We start from the raw sequence: 10,616 nt of genomic DNA, 5'->3' as shown, positions 1-10,616 counted from the left end.
ACACAAAATATTTGTGTTGATTGCTGCATTTTTGGGTTTGCACTCACAAGTGTGAGAAGTTATTTTTCTTTGTTTAGTACGTTTATTATGAAAGATATGTACTAGTAAAAACAAGGTACAACATGATACAGTTGTTTTGGTCTTCTTTCAGACAATATTTAGGTACAGTAATTTTTTTAATACATATGCATGCTCACAATTAATATACATATCTTACGCATGCAGCAGTGGTTAGGTATTTTTTTTATTAACCTTACAAAATTAAAATACACCATTCTATTACATAACGTTAACGTAGGATTATGTGTATGCATGAGATTACATTCTGAAACACAAATCAGCACTACATAAATGCAGGGCAAATCTAATGATTATTAGAACAGGACTGTATTTGTTGGCCAATTTTCACTATACAAACACAAGAACAAAGTGTAGTGTGGTGCCAAACATAACAGGTAACCCAAAAAACACACACAAAAACCATACAGGAACATTAATATACTTACGTTAGTAATTGAGAAGAGTGGTAGATGTCAAACACGCCAGCCAAAAGCAGTTCTATTTGGTATTACAACTTTTGTACAAATCAATCACATTTGCGGCAGAGTTTAAAGTGTTTACGGCCGGAAACACAAACACGAATCATTAGTAAATTACCGTATTGTATTAAATAACAACCGTATTTGACCGATGGTGTATTCATTCATATTTGTGTTCACCGCTGTGTTAAAATATACAAATGCAATGAACACGGACGAATTGCAGGGTTAATAAATTCCCGAAACGCCACTTAGAAAAACAGAACTCGAATGGATATGAAATAAATCGATATCTTAGTAAATATACCCCTGGGTGATAGCATGGTGTGTTCCTATTATATACAGTGTTATGCTATGATGAACCAAGCTGCAAGACAGTGCGTTACCAGTTTTCAAAGGCCAGGCAGTATCTTTTCATAAATGTACTGCATCTCCACACAACAGCCATTGTCAAACATGTAAAGTAGGCCCATCACAAATTAAAAAATCCATGAACACAAAAGAGCAGATATCATTTGGATGAAAAGTTATTGTGATTGAACCCTGGTACTGATAAAAAGTGTATCCAAAAACAGAGAATAAAAAAGAGACTCTTTTCTGGGCGCACTCTTTACTTTTTGAATAATAATATAAATGTTACATAGATAAGATAAGAATAAATCTAAGTATAAAATATAACTTTTATTAACATCTTAAAATACCAAGATATATAGTCGTCAAAAATTAGATAACAATCCAATGATTAATGGAATTAGTCCAAAATTGTATCAATCCTCAATAACACAAACTTATGATGTAAGGATAAATCAATAAAAGTTCAATTAATAACAATTAATTTACAATTAAGGGTCTCAATTTTCCAATTGAAAGATCGGTTAGGTCTTACTCTGTCATATTTTGGCTGTGCTGTTTATTGTTTCATTTATTACCATGTGTAATTTTATTATTTACTTTTTAATATATTAATTGTTCTTGTTCTTGTTTTTGTTTTTATCTTTATTCCTTTATTTCTTCCGATGTGGCACCACCTGCGGGCTTATTGTCTGCTGAGTCCGACTGTGATACAGAACATGTTACACAATCCATGAGGCTGTATGCTATTCATGAACCACAGCTGAAAAGGATCCTGTTTACCTATCTGCATTAGCTGAAGTGATTGACATGTGGTATAATTGATCAGTGAACCGGCCCATAAATAACCAGCATTGACGTAGTCCGTAACAGGAAGTGATCAAGCCCGTGTTACGGGTGAAACGCGTCTTCCACGTGCTTATCGTTCGTCCCTTCTCTCATTGAATGCCGTCCATTTACTACAACCAGCCGCTACATCGCTACCCAGAACCCGTACCAGCCGCCACACCGCTACCCAGTGCCCGTACCAGCCCCACCGAGTTGCATCATTCCAGCATCAGGACTGTCTTCGGATCGGTGCCGGATCTCAAACGGTAATATTATGTGCCTTACCGCTCGATCGTGGATGCCGTGTACCTGATTTGTGAGACTTACTGCGGTGTATAAGCATTATTTACATCACGCCGTTTAAACTTGGATACTTACCTGCCATCCTTTAGACTGATTGTCATACGTGCCGCATTCTTTGGAGTGTGTCTATATCATATGGGGACTCTAAATCGTACTTCATATTAGGATCGCTGCTTACACCTGCAATCTTTCCTTCTCTGACAGCATTGCGGGTAATATCCTATTATTGTTAAATTGATCTCGGCAAGTGAGTAATTAAGCTATTTACCGCTATAGAACCAGTGACAACGTGCATTATCTTTCTGGGCATATTTGGGCAGTGCCAATTGTTACCCCCACCTTAATCCCCCCCCCCCTTTTTTTTTTCTTTTCTTTTTTCTTTTTTCTTTTCTTCCTCCAATGACCCCCAATATTTGGATTTAAGATTTGTTGTATATGTGATTAACCATTTTTTGCCTCTCTAGTGGATAGGGTGTTATTTAATTGCAATACAGCCATTATACTGAGTATTCTACACCCTTTTCTTATATGAGGCAATGAGGCACCTTTTTATTGCTAGAATATTCTCCTAGCATACATATGAGTAGATTTCATGGTCTTTTGTGACTGAGTATCAGTTACATTGACACAAGTATCCTTTTCTCCTGACCTCAATAACGGAGCACTGGCAACATTATTGTTATATTTAATCTCTGATACTGTGTTTCCTGCACCAGTGTGAAGAATCCATTATCACCCATCATTGGTACTTGGTCTCACTGACCTATACAAAAAATCTTCTTTTAGATATTTTCATACACGGATATACAATTAGCACTGTGTAAATTTCGGTAGGGAATCAATATCTTTGTTGATGCAATCACTTGTTCATTCCCCCTTTCCCCTTCTCTCCTCTTCTTTTCTCTTTTTCCATACTTATCCTTTTTCATGGACTCTCACCATTGATTCAGCGATTATCCCTGTCTAACATTGGCAGCAGATCCATCTTTTTCTTTATACTAGATATATAGTGAACTCTCATCAGTGATTCCAAGAGCCCTTGCCATCATTCGCAATCCTCTACTATCATACCACACTGGAAACGCCCGAAGCCGTCTGATCTTGGAAGCTAATCAGTGTTGGGCTGGGTCAGTACTCTAGTGGGCGACCATTGAGGAATACCCAGTGTTGTAGAGCTCACATTGATCCGTCACGCTCAGAGTCTAACACTGACAGCAGATTCACACTGTTACTTTTTTCTATCTGCTGTGTCCCCCTTTTCAAATAGTGTGGGTACTAGTACTTAAGTACCTTTTGATTGTGAACATATACAGGGTTAGTCTGTTCCGACAGCCCAAGTATTATCTGGAGGTTCTACATTTGTTTCATCAATTTTTTGGCATTCTTATTATATTGATACAATCGGGACAGATTACAATAAATTCAGCACTGATTTGTTATTAATTGAACTTTTATTGATTTATCCTTACATCATAAGTTTGTGTTATTGAGGATTGATACAATTTTGGACTAATACCATTATTCATTGGATTGTTATCTAATTTTTGACGACTATATATCTTGGTATTTTAAGATGTTAATAAAAGTTATATTTTATACTTAGATTTATTCTTATCTTATCTATGTAACATTTTTATTATTATTCAAAAAGTAAAGAGTGCGCCCAGAAAAGAGTCTCTTTTTTCTTCTCTGTTTTTGGAAGCAGCCCCATTGACTCAGGGTGCACCACCAAACTGTGACTGGAAAACGTTGCTTTCCTTATAACTGTTAATTTTGGTTTAGTATATTCATTACTATAATTTTTATACACCGGTGCGGTATACATCCAAATACAAGTAGTCTGTTTACTGAGTTAATCTCAGTTTCCATACCTTGCATGGCGATTTACTCATACTAATACTTTTTTCCTATTAAGGATCTCTTTCCTTTCTTTCTTTTGTTACGTCATAAGTATCATAATTCCCTAAAATTTGATTACTATCCTTATTGTTACACGAACTTACATTCACAGCCACATTTAAGATTATGACCACATTTTCATTAAAGACAGAGCTTATACCCAAACGTAGAAATTTAGAGGACCTAGGTGATATCTTTTCTGATACCTCCCAAAATCTGGGTGCTTCAAGTGATTGGAGATCTGACCTCTCCAAACTACAAAAAAGCCTACAAAGAAGGGTAAGACTGACCTGGGATATTACCACTTTGGAAAATTACCATAAGACTAAAATCTATCCCAGAGGCCTACGCCCTCGAGTTTTTCCTTCTTTTCCTCTGGCCACAGAAAACTTGAAGGCAGAATGGGAGTCTGTTTTATTAAAATGCTCTCATGAATTAACCCTGATCCTTATCAAACATGACAATTTAGTTCTGGATCAGGTTGAAAAAAGTATTGAAGAGCTAGGTAAAACCCTGGAGATTTGGGAGAAGGATCTCGCTTTTCAGAATTCTTTTGATAAATACAAGAAAGATCTGAACACTTATGAGACATCGATTATAGAACAAAAAAGGAGTAAATTCCTTAGAGACAAAAACGATTTTTCCAAAGGGAATATCTTTCGGTGGTACTTCAATACCCCAAGGGGTAGGGGCGGACTTCCAAGGGAGGATATTAGCTCTTCCGAATTAGAATCCTCATTCAGTGAAGATTCCTCCATAGAACGTTTAGATATTGGAGCACAGGCTCCAAAACGCTATAATACTGAGGATCCTTTTTTAGGGAGAGGCCAACAACCAAAAAACAGAAGCAAGCACAGAGGAAGACAAGACGAGGGGGGACGAAACACAAACAGAAATCGAGACTGGGACACTCCAAGAACCTCCCACTACCCCATACGGAACACCAGGAAGCGCTAAAAACAGACAATTTACAGATTATCAACCTGAGTACCCGGATTCTAACGGAAGATCAAGTAGCAATCCTGAATAAAGGATTATCATTTTCACCTTCAATGCCTTTTAACAGGTTCATGTGGGAAAAGGACCTTAGACTTTTTGGCAGAAAATTATTATTGAAAAAATTCTTTGCCAAATCCTCTAGTAACGATTTGTCAGATACATCATTACCTGCCCTCAAGGGTTCTTCATTAATTGCATCTCAATCAGAAGAGCCATCGACCTCTTTATCATCAATCACAACATTGTCTGAGGAAGAATTAACAGCAATTCGATTGTTGGAAGAACTTTATATGGAATCCCCATCCAACACATCAGCTGAGCCCAATATTAGACCAGTATGCAAAACCAAATCCACGTTCTTTCCCCCGGACACGAATAGTCCAGAAATAAAAATATTTTTGGATCTTGTATCAAAGGAATTTGATGAAATCCATATCAATTCAAAGAAAAGGTGTCTCTCTAGAAACCTGAAATACAGAGAAAGACAGGCCCTCAAGGAAATCCAAGCCTGGAACGATATAATTATCAAGCCCTCTGATAAGGGGGGCAATATCGTGCTATGGCCTATTGAGATGTATGAGGAGGAAGCACGGAGACAACTTTTTGACTCCTCCTGTTACACAAAATTGCCATTGAATCCAACAGTTAAATTTCAAAAACAGTATATGCACATGATTGAGGAAGCATTTGCCATTGGAACCATTACGCAGCAGGAAGCTAACTATCTCACAGTCACTAATCCTAAAGTTCCCACATTCTACCTTTTGCCTAAGGTGCATAAAAACATCAAAAAACCACCTGGGAGACCTATTGTCTCTGGCAAAGGGGGACTCCTAGAGATACCCAGTAAGTTCCTAGACTTACATCTTAGGGAACATGTTTTGACGTTACCATCCTATTTACAGGATACATCTGACCTTCTAAGAAAGCTGCATGGTGTCTGCCTAGATGATGATTATATTTTAGTCACCCTGGATGTGGAAGCTCTTTACAGCAGTATCTCCCACCAGCAAGGAGTTCAAGCAACCAAATTCTTCCTCAACATGAAAGAGCAAAATGAATTTAATGATTTCCTGTGTGAATTGTTAAGTTTTGTACTCAACAAAAATTTCTTCACATTTAGTGACCAATTTTTCCAGCAAATTCGAGGGACAGCTATGGGAGCAGCGTGTGCTCCCACCTACGCTAATTTGTTCCTGGGCTGGTGGGAACAAACCATAGTGTTCTGTGACGATAATCAAGAGTACACACAGCACATACTAAATTGGCTGAGGTACATAGACGATATTCTGCTAATCTGGGACAGTAATGAACAGCTGCTACTAGACTTTATTAATCGTCTGAACAGCAATGATCTCAACATCTTTCTGACTCACACCATAAGCAAAAACCAAGTATCATTTCTGGACTTGAATATTTACAAGGCAGACAATGGTACATTGGCTACGGAGCTATATCGAAAGGATACTGCTACCAACAGTATCCTATATCAAACAAGCTCGCACTTTCCACCTACTATTGAGAACATCCCGAAGGGTGAATTCCTCAGACTAAGACGCAACTGCACAGAAAACAGTGTGTATAAACAAAAGAGCAGTGAACTTGCGAGACGTTTACAAGCCTGTGGGTATAGCAAACGTTCCCTGAAGAGAGCACAAAAATCAGTTCTCAAGATCAATAGGGATACATTGGTTTTTCAGGAGAAGTCTCGGGCTAAATGTGAGGATTCAAATATCCGATTTGTGGGCACTTTCTGCCCTGAATGGCGTCAAGTTAAAAAGGCTATTCTGAAACATCTCCCAGTCCTACATCTTGATGCTGATTTATCTTCCTTGTTAGATCTCACCCCTCAGATAAGTTGGAGAAGATCAAGAAATATGAAGGACATGCTCGTCCAGAGTCACTACACTCGCAAATCCACCAAATCTGGATCTACTACAGGATCTTTTCCCTGTGGCCAATGTAGAGCTTGCCCTCAGATCCAGATAACTGACCAAGTCAAAGACAAATGGGGACGTGATATCCCCTTACGACATTTTTTTAATTGCGATACGCAAGGTCTGGTTTATTGTCTGATCTGTAGTTGTAATCTACGATATGTTGGCATGACAACAAGGAAATTTAAAACCAGAATCTTTGAGCATATGGGCAACATCCGTAACGCTTCATCGGATCTAGCAAAAGGGAAGAAATTAACATCTGTAGCGAGACACTTTCATGCTTACCATCAGGATTCCCCATATGAGCTACGTGCATTTGGGCTTGAGAAAGTGCATCTTGGCATACGAGGAGGTGATTTGAGCAGAGAGCTCATTAAGAAAGAGAGTGAGTGGACTTTCAAGTTGGGAGGTTTGAAACCAATGGGTCTAAATGAATACATCAACTATAGTGTTTTTCTGTAAAACCAATAAAAAAACTTATTACAGTGTTTTCCTGTAAAATTATGTAGAACTAATTGCTAGCCCCACTTGTTCCTCAATTTCCTCCCTTCCCCCCTTACAATACCTCCCAAAAAAATAAAAAAATAATAATTTATTCGCCTTTTCAGTTTTTCAACAATCTGTCACTTCATATATAGACTTCAGTTCCATTCACTTATCGTAGCATTCCATTATTCACACATATTTGGGTACTCACATTTACATACATCATCAATTCATTGTTCACACATGTATTCCTCAGGGGTCCTTAGTGTCCTTCATTCTATAAATACGTTCCCACATTCACTAATGTTTTTCACTGGTCTTACACTCACAATTTATTCACCCCTACTGTTTAGTGCTATCAGCCCTCTTTATACCAGAACCCCCCACCTTTACCATGAATTATACTAATCCATTGTTTCACCTATCTTTTCCACTAGTGTTCACATGCCCCTCCTTTTTAATAGCCCCACTCTAACTAGCATTCCCCCCCCTTCCCCCCTCTCCCCGCTAAACCCCCCCCCCTCAAAACCCCCCCTTCATTCACCCCCTCTTCTCATACTTATATATGGTTTTACGTTCATCAACACGTCATTTCCATTCTATATTACATTTACATGTTCCTTATTTTTAACTTCATTCAAATCTTCTACTTATTTATATATTTTCATTTTTTCTTATTCATTTAACAAATGAATTAAACAGGATCAATTAGGTCATGGTACTCATACTTATATCTTATACGGGTTATTTAGTAGACTCTTTATTTATGAGCATTGTTGATTAAGTGTGTTCCAAACCCATTGCCTTAGACTTCATACCTCCCAAATTTGTAATATTATCTCTTGTACTTTCTAATAAGTCATGATGATTTACAATTAAGGGTCTCAATTTTCCAATTGAAAGATCGGTTAGGTCTTACTCTGTCATGTTTTGGCTGTGCTGTTTATTGTTTCATTTATTACCATGTGTAATTTTATTATTTACTTTTTAATATATTAATTGTTCTTGTTCTTGTTTTTGTTTTTATCTTTATTCCTTTATTTCTTCCGATGTGGCACCACCTGCGGGCTTATTGTCTGCTGAGTCCGACTGTGATACAGAACATGTTACACAATCCATGAGGCTGTATGCTATTCATGAACCACAGCTGAAAAGGATCCTGTTTACCTATCTGCATTAGCTGAAGTGATTGACATGTGGTATAATTGATCAGTGAACCGGCCCATAAATAGCCAGCATTGACGCAGTCCGTAACAGGAAGTGATCAAGCCCGTGTTACGGGTGAAACGCGTCTTCCACGTGCTTATCGTATGTCCCTTCTCTCATTAAATGCCGTCCATTTACTACAACCAGCCGCTACATCGCTACCCAGAACCCGTACCAGCCGCCACACCGCTACCCAGTGCCCGTACCAGCCCCACCGAGTTGCATCATTCCAGCATCAGGACTGTCTTCGGATCGGTGCCGGATCTCAAACGGTAATATTATGTGCCTTACCGCTCGATCGTGGATGCCGTGTACCTGATTTGTGAGACTTACTGCGGTGTATAAGCATTATTTACATCACGCCGTTTAAACTTGGATACTTACCTGCCATCCTTTAGACTGATTGTCATACGTGCCGCATTCTTTGGAGTGTGTCTATATCATATGGGGACTCTAAATCGTACTTCATATTAGGATCGCTGCTTACACCTGCAATCTTTCCTTCTCTGACAGCATTGCGGGTAATATCCTATTATTGTTAAATTGATCTCGGCAAGTGAGTAATTAAGCTATTTACCGCTATAGAACCAGTGACAACGTGCATTATCTTTCTGGGCATATTTGGGCAGTGCCAATTGTTACCCCCACCTTAATCCCCCTCCCCCCCCTTTTTTTTTCTTTTCTTTTTTCTTTTTTCTTTTCTTCCTCCAATGACCCCCAATATTTGGATTTAAGATTTGTTGTATATGTGATTAACCATTTTTTGCCTCTCTAGTGGATAGGGTGTTATTTAATTGCAATACAGCCATTATACTGAGTATTCTACACCCTTTTCTTATATGAGGCAATGAGGCACCTTTTTATTGCTAGAATATTCTCCTAGCATACATATGAGTAGATTTCATGGTCTTTTGTGACTATCAGTTACATTGACACAAGTATCCTTTTCTCCTGACCTCAATAACGGAGCACTGGCAACATTATTGTTATATTTCATCTCTGATACTGTGTTTCCTGCACCAGTGTGAAGAATCCATTATCACCCGTCATTGGTACTTGGTCTCACTGACCTATACAAAAAATCTTCTTTTAGATATTTTCATACACGGATATACAATTAGCACTGTGTAAATTTCGGTAGGGAATCAATATCTTTGTTGATGCAATCACTTGTTCATTCCCCCTTTCCCCTTCTCTCCTCTTCTTTTCTCCTTTTCCATACTTATCCTTTTTCATGGACTCTCACCATTGATTCAGCGATTATCCCTGTCTAACATTGGCAGCAGATCCATCTTTTTCTTTATACTAGATATATAGTGAACTCTCATCAGTGATTCCAAGAGCCCTTGCCATCATTCGCAATCCTCTACTATCATACCACACTGGAAACGCCTGAAGCCGTCCGATCTTGGAAGCTAATCAGTGTTGGGCTGGGTCAGTACTCTAGTGGGCGACCATTGAGGAATACCCAGTGTTGTAGAGCTCACATTGATCCGTCACGCTCAGAGTCTAACACTGACAGCAGATTCACACTGTTACTTTTTTCTATCTGCTCTGTCCCCCTTTTCAAATAGTGTGGGTACTAGTACTTAAGTACCTTTTGATTGTGAACATATACAGGGTTAGTCTGTTCCGACAGCCCAAGTATAATCAGGAGGTTCTACATTTGTTTCATCAATTTTTTGGCATTCTTATTATATTGATACAATCGGGACAGATTACAATAAATTCAGCACTATTTTGTTATTAATTGAACTTTTATTGATTTATCCTTACATCATAAGTTTGTGTTATTGAGGATTGATACAATTTTGGACTAATTCCATTATTCATTGGATTGTTATCTAATTTTTGACGACTATATATCTTGGTATTTTAAGATGTTAATAAAAGTTATATTTTATACTTAGATTTATTCTTATCTTATCTATGTAACATTTATATTATTATTCAAAAAGTAAAGAGTGCGCCCAGAAAAGAGTCTCTTTTTTCTTCTCTGTTTTTGGAAGCAGCCCCATTGACTCAGGGTGCACCACCAAACTGTGACTGGAAAACGTTGCTTTCC

At 38.1% G+C, this 10,616-nt stretch overlaps 2 pseudogenes; both read left to right on the top strand.

Moving 5' to 3' along the window:
* The first annotated feature begins 3,078 nt into the window (after positions 1 to 3,078).
* Positions 3,079 to 3,197, top strand: LOC134971243 (5S ribosomal RNA; annotated as a pseudogene).
* Positions 3,198 to 9,915: 6,718 nt separating this feature from the next.
* Positions 9,916 to 10,034, top strand: LOC134971333 (5S ribosomal RNA; annotated as a pseudogene).
* The last annotated feature ends 582 nt before the right edge of the window (positions 10,035 to 10,616 follow it).

The sequence above is a fragment of the Pseudophryne corroboree genome, chromosome 11, assembly GCF_028390025.1.
Source record: "Pseudophryne corroboree isolate aPseCor3 chromosome 11, aPseCor3.hap2, whole genome shotgun sequence".
NCBI lineage: Eukaryota > Metazoa > Chordata > Amphibia > Anura > Myobatrachidae > Pseudophryne > Pseudophryne corroboree.
Note: the sequence above shows the minus strand (reverse complement) of the source record. Positions and strands in the feature narration are given on the sequence as shown.